General features: G+C 47.7%; 1 long non-coding RNA gene across 4 annotated transcripts in view; it reads right to left on the bottom strand.

Annotated features, from left to right (window-relative positions):
- LOC119315300 overlaps positions 1-2,528 on the bottom strand; it is a 6,746-nt gene extending 4,218 nt beyond the window's left edge. For 2 of the 4 annotated variants that reach the window (XR_005152682.1, XR_005152683.1), the window contains exons 1-3: positions 2,124-2,528; positions 782-1,951; positions 563-624 (exon numbers count right to left, since the gene is read on the bottom strand). This is a non-coding gene — a long non-coding RNA (uncharacterized LOC119315300). The other 2 variants (XR_005152684.1, XR_005152681.1) reach the window with 2 other exon arrangements.
- Positions 2,529-10,120: the final 7,592 nt, after the last annotated feature.

Genomic DNA, 10,120 nt, shown 5'->3' with positions numbered 1-10,120 from the left:
ATTTATTTTTCCTTTTACTGTTTTACTCTTAGTCTCATCTTATTTAAGTTTTATAAAAACATAAAAGTTGTACCAAAATCAGTATTACTAATTATATCTTTGTTTCAAAAGTTTAATCCCCTAAATAAAATACTTTAACATTTTATAAGTAATAAAAGGCATTTATTATATTGGTTATGTTGTTGTTTCAGTCACATTTAAGCATCTAAACATTTTATGATCGTGGTTTCTTTACTATAATTACCTATGCATTATTTGGCTCACTCCGAACATTTTAGTTTTAATATTTGAAAACTTTTATTGTTTGCTTGATGTTGAAATTGAATTCGAACCGGTTTCGAACTAGCGCGAGATTAGCAACTGTAACCATCGTGACGTGGCAACATTAACATAGGTTTACTGTAGCTTAACTACCTGGGCGTCACACTGCGAGAGTAGCAAAGGTGAAATATGTTAGACATTTAATTAATCTACAGATCGAAAAAATTATATTCTAGATTATTACGTGCAATCAGCAGATTACATGTGCCACATGCATGTCAAGGTATGAAAGAAAACTCACCTTAAATATAACTGAAGTGTTGGATGCTGTGTTTTATGATTTGACATCATACAGACATTATCCTGCAGATGGGCAAAAATCTTAAGCCATTTCAATAAATAAAGGTCTACAGTTCTCAAATGCATGGTATATATCAATGTGCCAACGCATTGCAACGAAACAATATAGATGATTTGATCAGGGTGGCTATATTTGATCAAAACAAATCTTGAACACAACCTATATATGGCCTCAACCGCGTGTCATGACGAAGACTTGACATCTTCTCCAGCAACCATTGGCGCTCTCTCCCTTGCCACCATGCTTCTCGCTCTTGATTGCTTCATGGCTCGCCATCCAGTTTATTGTCAATCGATTAAGAGTCCATGAGAGGAATTTATCCCTGCACCATCCATCGACATTACACAATCCAGGTCCATTCATCTCTCACAAAATCCAAAAAGGAACACAATCAAACATGAATCTATGCCTTCCCATAGGCACGTCTCAGGATTGCGCCCGTGAGCACAAGCAGCATACCGAACACCTCATGGAGGCATTATAATACGATGGCAACTAACAAATAGATTAACAAATGAGCAAAGGAAAAGTAGCAGATGCTTCACCCATGTTAAATCGGTGGGCAGCCCTTAGGCTCTACGTGGTAGATCACATGGCCTTATGGATAGTCAATAGGAAGTCATATCAACAAAAAATATGGTGCTCAGTGCATCATCAAAATGCATTTTTCTTCTTCTGAAAATCAAATACTTATGGCGTAACAAGACTATTGTGTTCAAGACATTAGCATCATCTGGATGACGTTCACACAACCAGTAGGGCAGTACCCGCCATATATATTAAATAGAAAAGTTGTGGGCAAGCAAATGGAATAAAATGATGTCATCCATATGTAACAAGTTTGGACAGGTACATTACCAAATCAGTCATCTATGCAGAGTTGCATAGTAATGTTATTGCTATGCCTACCTGACCTGCTCCCCCCCAAAAAATGGGATAGGAATAGCTAGCTAGAGAATGGAGTGAAAACTTTGTCAATCTAGCAAGCTTGAACTTCTTTTAACGCTTTCAGCAACCTAACGTTACTCCTCTGAGGAAGATTTGATACAAATATTCTATTCAAGCATGAAGTTAAACTTCGTCAAACTTCAAAAACTTGCTATGTGTTTTCTTGCTTTCAGCAACTTTACCTTAGTCCTCCGAGGTTCACAATAGTCTGGAACTAAGGAATTGGATAGGCCTTATATGAGCTATAAAGGAAGAGACAAGAATATTTTCTGAGGATTCCGTTTCATCGAGTCAAAGAAGAAATTACGAATCACCTAAAAAATTGTTCTTCCATCTCTACCTCCATGAATCCATTGCCTTACGCAATGCCCATGATTCAACCTGCAAATAAAAGAACAAAGGTGAGCATTCACAGAAGTGGATGAACATATATAGGTGATGCGACGTGAGACCAATGGTTCTTGTAGAAGAGTCTGTCTGGCGCATCAGCAACAATATCGGATCACGAGGAAGCAGAGGACCATAGCGAGTCTTTGTGATGGATAGAACGCACCTAGGCTGGCCCTGGAGTAGAGGAGGGCGTGGACGAGTTTATTGTCGTGGAGGGGAGACTCCGCGCCGTCGATGCGCCCAACCTAGATCGTGCCGTGGTCCCGTCGCCTCACCTCACCTCCGTTGCGTCCTAGTCGCCTCACCGCCGCCGCCGTCCTCATGCCTCGCACCGCATGGACTGGGGGAGAGGACGCCGGTGAGGTCGAATCTCGAGGGAGAGGGAGGCGCACCTCGCCGCCGCCGCCGCCGCCCACATGCCTCGCCTGGATTTGGGGACAGGAGGGCAGGCCGCTGGGGAGGTCGAGGGAGAGGGAGATGCCGGCCAGCGGCGTTGGGAAAACCAATTTGCATTGGGGAGGCGGAGCACGCGCGCTGGATATGGAGTTGCCTGCGGGGAGAACGACTGGTTTTGCTTTTGCCCAGGTCAAGCGGCAGTTGGGGATCGCGGCACGGGAACGTGTGTGCGTGGGTTGTAGTTTTTTTTTTTTTTTGGCTTTTGACGAAGGAGTCGTGCGGGTTTTTTTTGGCTTTTGACTTTTTTTTAACACCAACTTATATTAATTAACCAACCACACCAGTACACTCATTTGATACAATATTCACCACATAGGGCGGTACATCATTTACAAGAATACCATCTAATCTATTGTCAAAACTATACTTAGCGATTAAATGAGCCACCATATTAGCCGTACGGCTAATCTTTGACAATTGAAGATTGTTGATCAACTTCGAGATACTCAACGCTTTCATCTTCAGGTCACGCATAGCAGACCTGTTATAGTCCCCTGATGCAAGAGACGCTACCACAAAAGCGCAGTCAGTCTCTAAAATTATAGGATTATGAAGAGAAATACCTATGTAGAGACCGGCAATGCAAGCTCTAAGCTCCGCTTCCTCCACGCTTTGACAGGCACCAATGAAATCCCACGACGAAACAATAACTTCCCTTTCCTCGTCCCTGACCACCAACCCCACACTGGCTTCTCTAATGGACTCCACGAAGCTAGCATCGACATTAATCTTGAAACAACCTGCAGGAGGCGGGGACCAGCCACTACTCGCATCCAGAGAATTAGGAACTCCGCTAATCCGGACCAACGGCCCTTTTCCTTTATTTTGAAAATCCACCGGCCTCGGAGAATGATATGCACCAAAGGACGCCCAATAACTGTCCACAAAGCAAGCATAAGCTGAAACTGATTCCTTTCCTTTACCAAAGATCAAATCATTTCTCAAATGTCAGGTCCTCCAGAATAAGAATATAATTTGGTCTCGCATTACGGGGTTTAATTGACTCAGGAGAACAATAAACCAATCATACCCCGTATATCTGAAAACCTCCTCATCGGGTAGAGCCCAAATGTTCCTCATGGCCATGCGAAGCGCACGCGCCTTCGGGCACAAGACAAGCGCATGGAAGGTATTTTGATCCTCCATGCCACAAATAGAACACATACTAACAGAGGCTTGATGATGCGCCACTCTATTAACCTGTACGGCCAAGCTATTGGAAGCAACCCTCCATGCAAAAATACGAATCTTCCGAGGAATGTTTGCCTTCCAAATAATATTCCAAATTTTCCTCTCCGTCCCTACCGCCTCAATGGATTGTCCCTCATCCTCTTTGTTATCCTTAAGGGTGAGCGCTAATTTGTACGCACTCCTAACTGAGAACAACCCTGACTTTTCATAATGCCAAGCAACAAAATCTGCCTCCCCATTTGATTGGATCCGCATCCTCAAAATCTCATCCACATCATAAGGGTAAAATAAATGCCTAACCAGCTCCACATCCCATCTCCTTTCACCACTCATGAACAATTCCTCAACCCATTTAACTCTAGTTCTATTCTTCTTTGCAGAGATTTTAAGTCCAGAAGCTCTAGGAAGCCAATTATCTCTCCAAATATGTATATTAGCCCCATCACACACTCTCCAAATAACTCCGGATTTAAGCAGCTCCAACCCATGCAGAATACCTTGCCATGTGAGAGAAGCCGACTGCGGGAAAGCTGTGTCTAAAATATGCCCCTGTGGATAATATTTTGCCTTGATCACTCTGGCATACAGAGATTCCGGATTTACCACCAGCCTCCATGCCTGCTTCGCTAAAAGAGCCTGGTTAAATAATCCGAGATCCCGAAAACCCATACCACCCTCCGCTTTAGGCTTTGTCATCTTATCCCAAGCCAAGCAATGAGTCTTCCTTCTGTTTTCCTCATCCCCCCACCAGAAATTCCTTATAATCTGAGATAATTCCTCGCACAGAGACGCCGGGAATTTAAAAATACCCATAGCATACACCGGAAGAGCTTGCAGAACAGATTTAATCAACGTTTCTTTTGCCCCACAAGAAGCATATTTCTCTATCCAGTCCGATAGTATTTTGAGAGCTTTGTCCTTAGTGGATTGAAATTTGCCCGCCTTCATTCGACCTTGAGGCACCGGTAAACCAAGATATTTGTCCTCAAATCCTTCGGCGGTAATGCACAAAATTACCATAACAGCCACTTGAACTTCCATACTACATTTTTTACCAAACATGATAGAGCATTTATCTGGGCTCAACAATTGGCCAGTCCCTTTCTCATATGTTGAAATAATATTTTAAATTGTCAACGCTTGATCAATGGCTCCCTTGAAAAATAAAAGACAGTCATCTGCAAATAATAGATGTGAAATACCCGGCGCTTGCATGTTCACCTTGAATTCTAGCAGCGCTCCTCTATTACACGCATCCTGTAACAATACAGAGAGGGCCTCGGCCACGAACAAGAATAAATAAGGAGATAGAGGGTCTCCTTGCCTGATACCACATGAAGGCATAAATGACTCCAAGAGTTGACCGTTGAAGCGAAGGTAACACAGGCCATAATCCACTTTATCCATCCACTTGCAAAACCGAGCGCACTCAACATACACTTCAGAAAATTCCAATCCACTCTATCATAAGCCTTAGCTAGATCAAGTTTATACGCACAAAACTCACCCCGCCCATCCTTGAGAGTGTTTAAAGAGTGCATACATTCAAACGCAATAAGCGCATTATCAGATATCAATCTCCCAGGAATAAAAGCACTTTGTGTTGGCGAGATCATACCATCAAGGAGCGGCCTCAATCTGTTCACTAGACACTTTGAGATAATTTTATAAATGACATTGCAGAGGCTGATAGGCCGAAATTCTTTGATCGATTGGGGGTTCTTTACCTTTGGTATAAGGACAATTACCGTATCATTAACACCTTCCGGCATCATACCTGTATGAAAGAACTTTTTAACTGCACGAATAATGTCCTCCTTCAACACTCCCCAATTGCGCTGAAAAAATCTTGCCGGAAAGCCATCAGGACCTGGAGCTTTAAGCGGCCCAATTTGAAAGAGAGCATCACTAACTTCCTGGTCCGTAAACGGTTTGCATAATTCACTATTCATGTCCTCACTGACAAGAGGTTTTACCAATGGAATAATCAAAGAGGGATCAACCATACCATCGCCAGTATACAACTTTTTAAAAAACGAATTAGTGATGCTATGAATTTCCGCCACATCCTCAGTAACCGTGCCATCATTCCTTTTCAGGCTAGATATAAAAATTTTCTTTGCTCTCCAAGTATCCTTAGCTCTAAAGAATTTTGTATTCCGATCTCCCCATCTAATTTTATCAATCCGCGACCTCTGTTTCCATAACATTTCCTCTTTATAGAGCAACTCATCCATTTTCTTGAGAAGAGCCTTTTTCTCCATCACAGCGGCATGATCATTCCTGTTATAAAGCACCTTGAGTCTGCTCCTAGCCAACTCAAGCTTTCTAGGAAGATACCCAATATATTTTTGACTCCAATCATGCAATTTTCCTAGCATTCTCTTGAGCTTAGAAGCCACATCCTTCAAATCATCAATATACATACCTTCGTTCCAGCAAGATTTAATATGCTCTTCTAACACCACCCCTTCCCTCTCCCAGTATGCCTCGTATTTAAGCTGTTTAACAATATTACCTTGCCGAGGCAACCCTGACAGTTGAATGAGCAGAGGGCAATGGTCAGATCTTGAGCTAATAATATGAGACACCCTGCACTCCGGAAATAGTGCCGACCATTGAGGACACGCAACAGCTCTGTCCAATCTTACTCTAACATTTTTGGAACCCTGTTGCTTGTTGTCATAAGTCCACGGTGTACCATGAAACCCCAGGTCAAAAAGATTACAATCAGAGAGCACACTCCTAAAATCAGCCATCAAAGAATTGGACCTTTTATTCCAAGAAAAATGCTCATTTTGCCACATCGCTTCATTGAAATCTCCAACCATGAACCAAGGACCAGAACCCATAGGCTTAATTCTCCGCAAAAGTTCCCACATGACGTACCTTTGACTAGCCTTAGGCTCTCCATAGATAAAGGTGCTTCTCCACTTTGCTCCATTAGCAGTACAGATAAACATATCAATGAAATGCTCCCCATATTTGTTCAGCTGTATAGTATAAGAATCATCCCAGAACACCGCAAGACCACCACCTTTCCCTGGAGAAGAATAGGTAAAAACATTACTCATACCCAATCGATAACGCAAACACTCAACATAATCTTTATTTTTCCTTGTCTCAGAGAGAAAGATAACATTGGTTTGGTGCATCTTAGAGATACACACTAGCTCCTGAACTGTGCGAGGTTGACCCAAACCCCGACAGTTCCAACTAAGTATTTTCATGGCTCCTGACGGGCACTCACATCCGCGCCCGTCAGTTGACCGACAGCCCCATGGTTGGTAGCTTCCTTAGTGATCTCACCTATAGCTCTCCCCTCCCCTACAGATTCTCTTTTTTTCCCTTGATTCACTTCCTCTCCCCCATCTACTTCCTTAGTTACATGAGTGACTATACCATCTATCCCAACTACAGCCTCAACTCTCTCAACACACACTCTTTTACAAGCAGAAAAGTCCACACTCTCAGAACTAGCACTGTTCATGTTGATGATGAATTCCTGGCTGCCGTCGGGACCGCGTTTCTTGGGCATAATTGTGTTTTGGAGGATGTCGACGAAGGCAGTTTTTCGGTTGGACAATTCACTCCCACTGTTAGGCGGAGTGGGCACCCCGAACATGGCATGCTTGACGCCGGCGTACTGCACCATAGCATGCTCCTCGCGCTCCTCCCTATGGACACGCTTCCAGCGTCCCCAAATGGTCTCCCTGCCCTTGGCATCGAGACTTGGCCGCATCCCACCGGAGCGTCGCACCGGGCCCTCATACATGCGGGGTGGTGTGGTGGCATGTTCGAAGAGGCGGCACGCGTCTCGGGGGCGTGCCCCCCCCCTCACGGACGGTGATGACACAGTAGTAGACGTTCTGCGGTAACGATGCGGCGTGAATATTATTAAATACTCGGAACGCGATAAAATCATGAGTTTTTTTGCACAACGTGGGCACATGTGCTATAGGAACGATGGTATTTTTTCATAATTTTTGGTGATGGAGAAGTATCCGAAAAAATCCCTCTACGCGGATTGCCCTTCGCGCGTCTACGGCTGTGGCCGGCGGCCTACAGGGGCTAGCATGCCGCCAAATCTTGCGTAGGCAGCCTCTCACAAGTCTGGAAGTGTTGTGGCGGTTGCAAACGCCCGGCACGCGTGTCCGGGGTGCGCCCCCCCTCACGGACGGCGCCGCCGCCGGCACCTGGAGTGGGGAAACGGACGCGTCGGGTCTACACGGAGGGGATCTTGCTGTGGGTCTGGCCCGGTTGTTGCTCCAAAGTGTTCTTATGGGCTGACCTAACACAACTGGGCGGGGAGGTCCGCTGGTCAAAGCCCGTCCGTGCAAAGTCAAAAGGCTAGATCTCGTGGTCAAACACTACAGGGTTAGGCGGGACGGGGGCACTGGGGGTAGCAATGCCACTGGAGCGTCGCACCGGGCCCTCATACATGTGGGGTGGTGTGGTGGCATGTCCGAAGAGGCGGCACGTGTCTCTGGGGCATGGCCCCCCCTCACGGACGGTGATGACACGGTAGTAGACGTTCTGCGGTAACGATGTGGCGTGAATATTATTAAATACTTGGAGCGCGATAAAATCATGAGTTTTTTTTTGCACGACGTGGGCACATGTGCTATAGGAACGATGGTGTTTTTTCATAATTTTTGGTGATGGAGAAGTATCCGAAAAATTCCCTCTACGTGGATTGCCCTTCGCGCGTCTACGGCTGTGGCCGGCGGCCTACGGGGGCTAGCATGCCGCCAAATCTTGCGTAGGCAACCTCTCACAAGTCTGGAAGTGTTGTGGCGGTTGCAAACGCCTGGCACGCGTGTCCGGGGTGCGCCCCCCCCCCTCACGGACGACGCCGCCGCCGGCACCTGGAGGGGGGAAACTGACGCGTCGGGTCTACACGGAGGGGATCTTGCTGTGGGTCTGGCCCGGTTGTTGCTCCAAAGTGTTCCCATGGGCTGACCTAACACAACCGGGCAGGGAGGTCCGCTGGTCAAAGCCCGTCCGTGCAAAGTCAAAGGGCTAGATCCCGTGGTCAAACGCTACAGGGTTAGGCGGGACGGGGGCCCTGGGGTAGCAATGCCACTGGAGCGTTGCACCGGGCCCTCATTCATGCGGGGTGGTGTGGTGGCATGTCCGAAGAGGCGGCACGCGTCTCCGGGGCATGCCCCCCCTCACGGACGGTGATGACACGGTAGTAGACGTTCTGCGGTAACGATGCGGCGTGAATATTATTAAATACTTGGAGCGCGATAAAATCATGAGTTTTTTTGCACGATGTGGGCACATGTTCTATAGGAATGATGGTGTTTTTTCATAATTTTTGGTGATGGAGAAGTATCCGAAAAATTCCCTCTACGCGGATTGCCCTTCGCGCGTCTACGGCTGTGGCCGGCGGCTTACGGGGGCTAGCATGCCGCCAAATCTTGCGTAGGCGGCCTCTCACAAGTCTGGAAGTGTTGTGATGGTTGCAAACGCCCGGCACGCTTGTCCGGGGTGTGCCCCCCCTCGCGGACGGCGCCGCCCGCACCTGGAGGGGGAAAACGGACGCGTCGGGTCTACACGAAGGGGATATTGCTGTGGGTCTGGCCCGGTTGTTGCTCCAAAGTGTTCCTATGGGCTGACCTAACACAACCAGGCGGGGAGGTCCGCTGGTCAAAGCCCGTCCGTGCAAAGTCAAAGGGCTAGATCCCGTGGTCAAACGCTACAGGGTTAGGCGGGACGGGGGCCCTGGGGGGTAGCAATGCCACCAGAGCATCGCAACGGGCCCTCATACATGCGGGGTGGTGTGGTGGCATGTCCGAAGAGGCGGCACGCGTCTCCGGGGCGTGGCCCCCCCTCACGGACGGCGATGACACGGTAGTAGACGTTCTGCGGTAACGATGCGGCGTGAATATTATTAAATACTCGGAGCGCGATAAAATCATTAGTTTTTTTGCACGACGTGGGCACATGTGCTATAGGAACGATGGTATTTTTTCATAATTTTTGGTGATGGAGAAGTATCCGAAAAATTCCCTCTACACGGATTGCCCTTCGCGCGTCTACGGTTGTGGCCGGCGGCCTACGGGAGCTAGCATGCCGCCAAATCTTGCGTAGGCGGCCTCTCACAAGTCTGGAAGTGTTGTGATGGTTGCAAACGCCCGGCACGCGTGTCCGGGGTGTGCCCTCCCCTCGCGGACGGCGCCGCCGCCGGCACCTGGAGGGGGGAAAACGGACGCGTCGGGTCTACACGGAGGGGATCTTGCTGTGGGTCTGGCCCGGTTGTTGCTCCAAAGTGTTCCTCTGGGCTGACCTAACACAACCGGGCGGGGAGGTCCGCTGGTCAAAGCCCGTCCGTGCAAAGTCAAAGGGTTAGATCCCGTGGTCAAACGCTACAAGGTTAGGTGGGACGGGGGCCCTAGGGGTAGCAATGCCACCGGAGCGTCGCACCGGGCCCTCATACATGCGGGGTGGTGTGGTGGCATGTCCGAAGAGGCGGCACGCGTCTCTGGGGCGTGGCCCCCTCTCACG

The sequence above is a fragment of the Triticum dicoccoides genome, chromosome 6A (genome assembly GCF_002162155.2).
Source record: "Triticum dicoccoides isolate Atlit2015 ecotype Zavitan chromosome 6A, WEW_v2.0, whole genome shotgun sequence".
In the NCBI taxonomy this organism is placed as follows: Eukaryota; Viridiplantae; Streptophyta; class Magnoliopsida; order Poales; family Poaceae; genus Triticum; species Triticum dicoccoides.
Note: the sequence above shows the minus strand (reverse complement) of the source record. Positions and strands in the feature narration are given on the sequence as shown.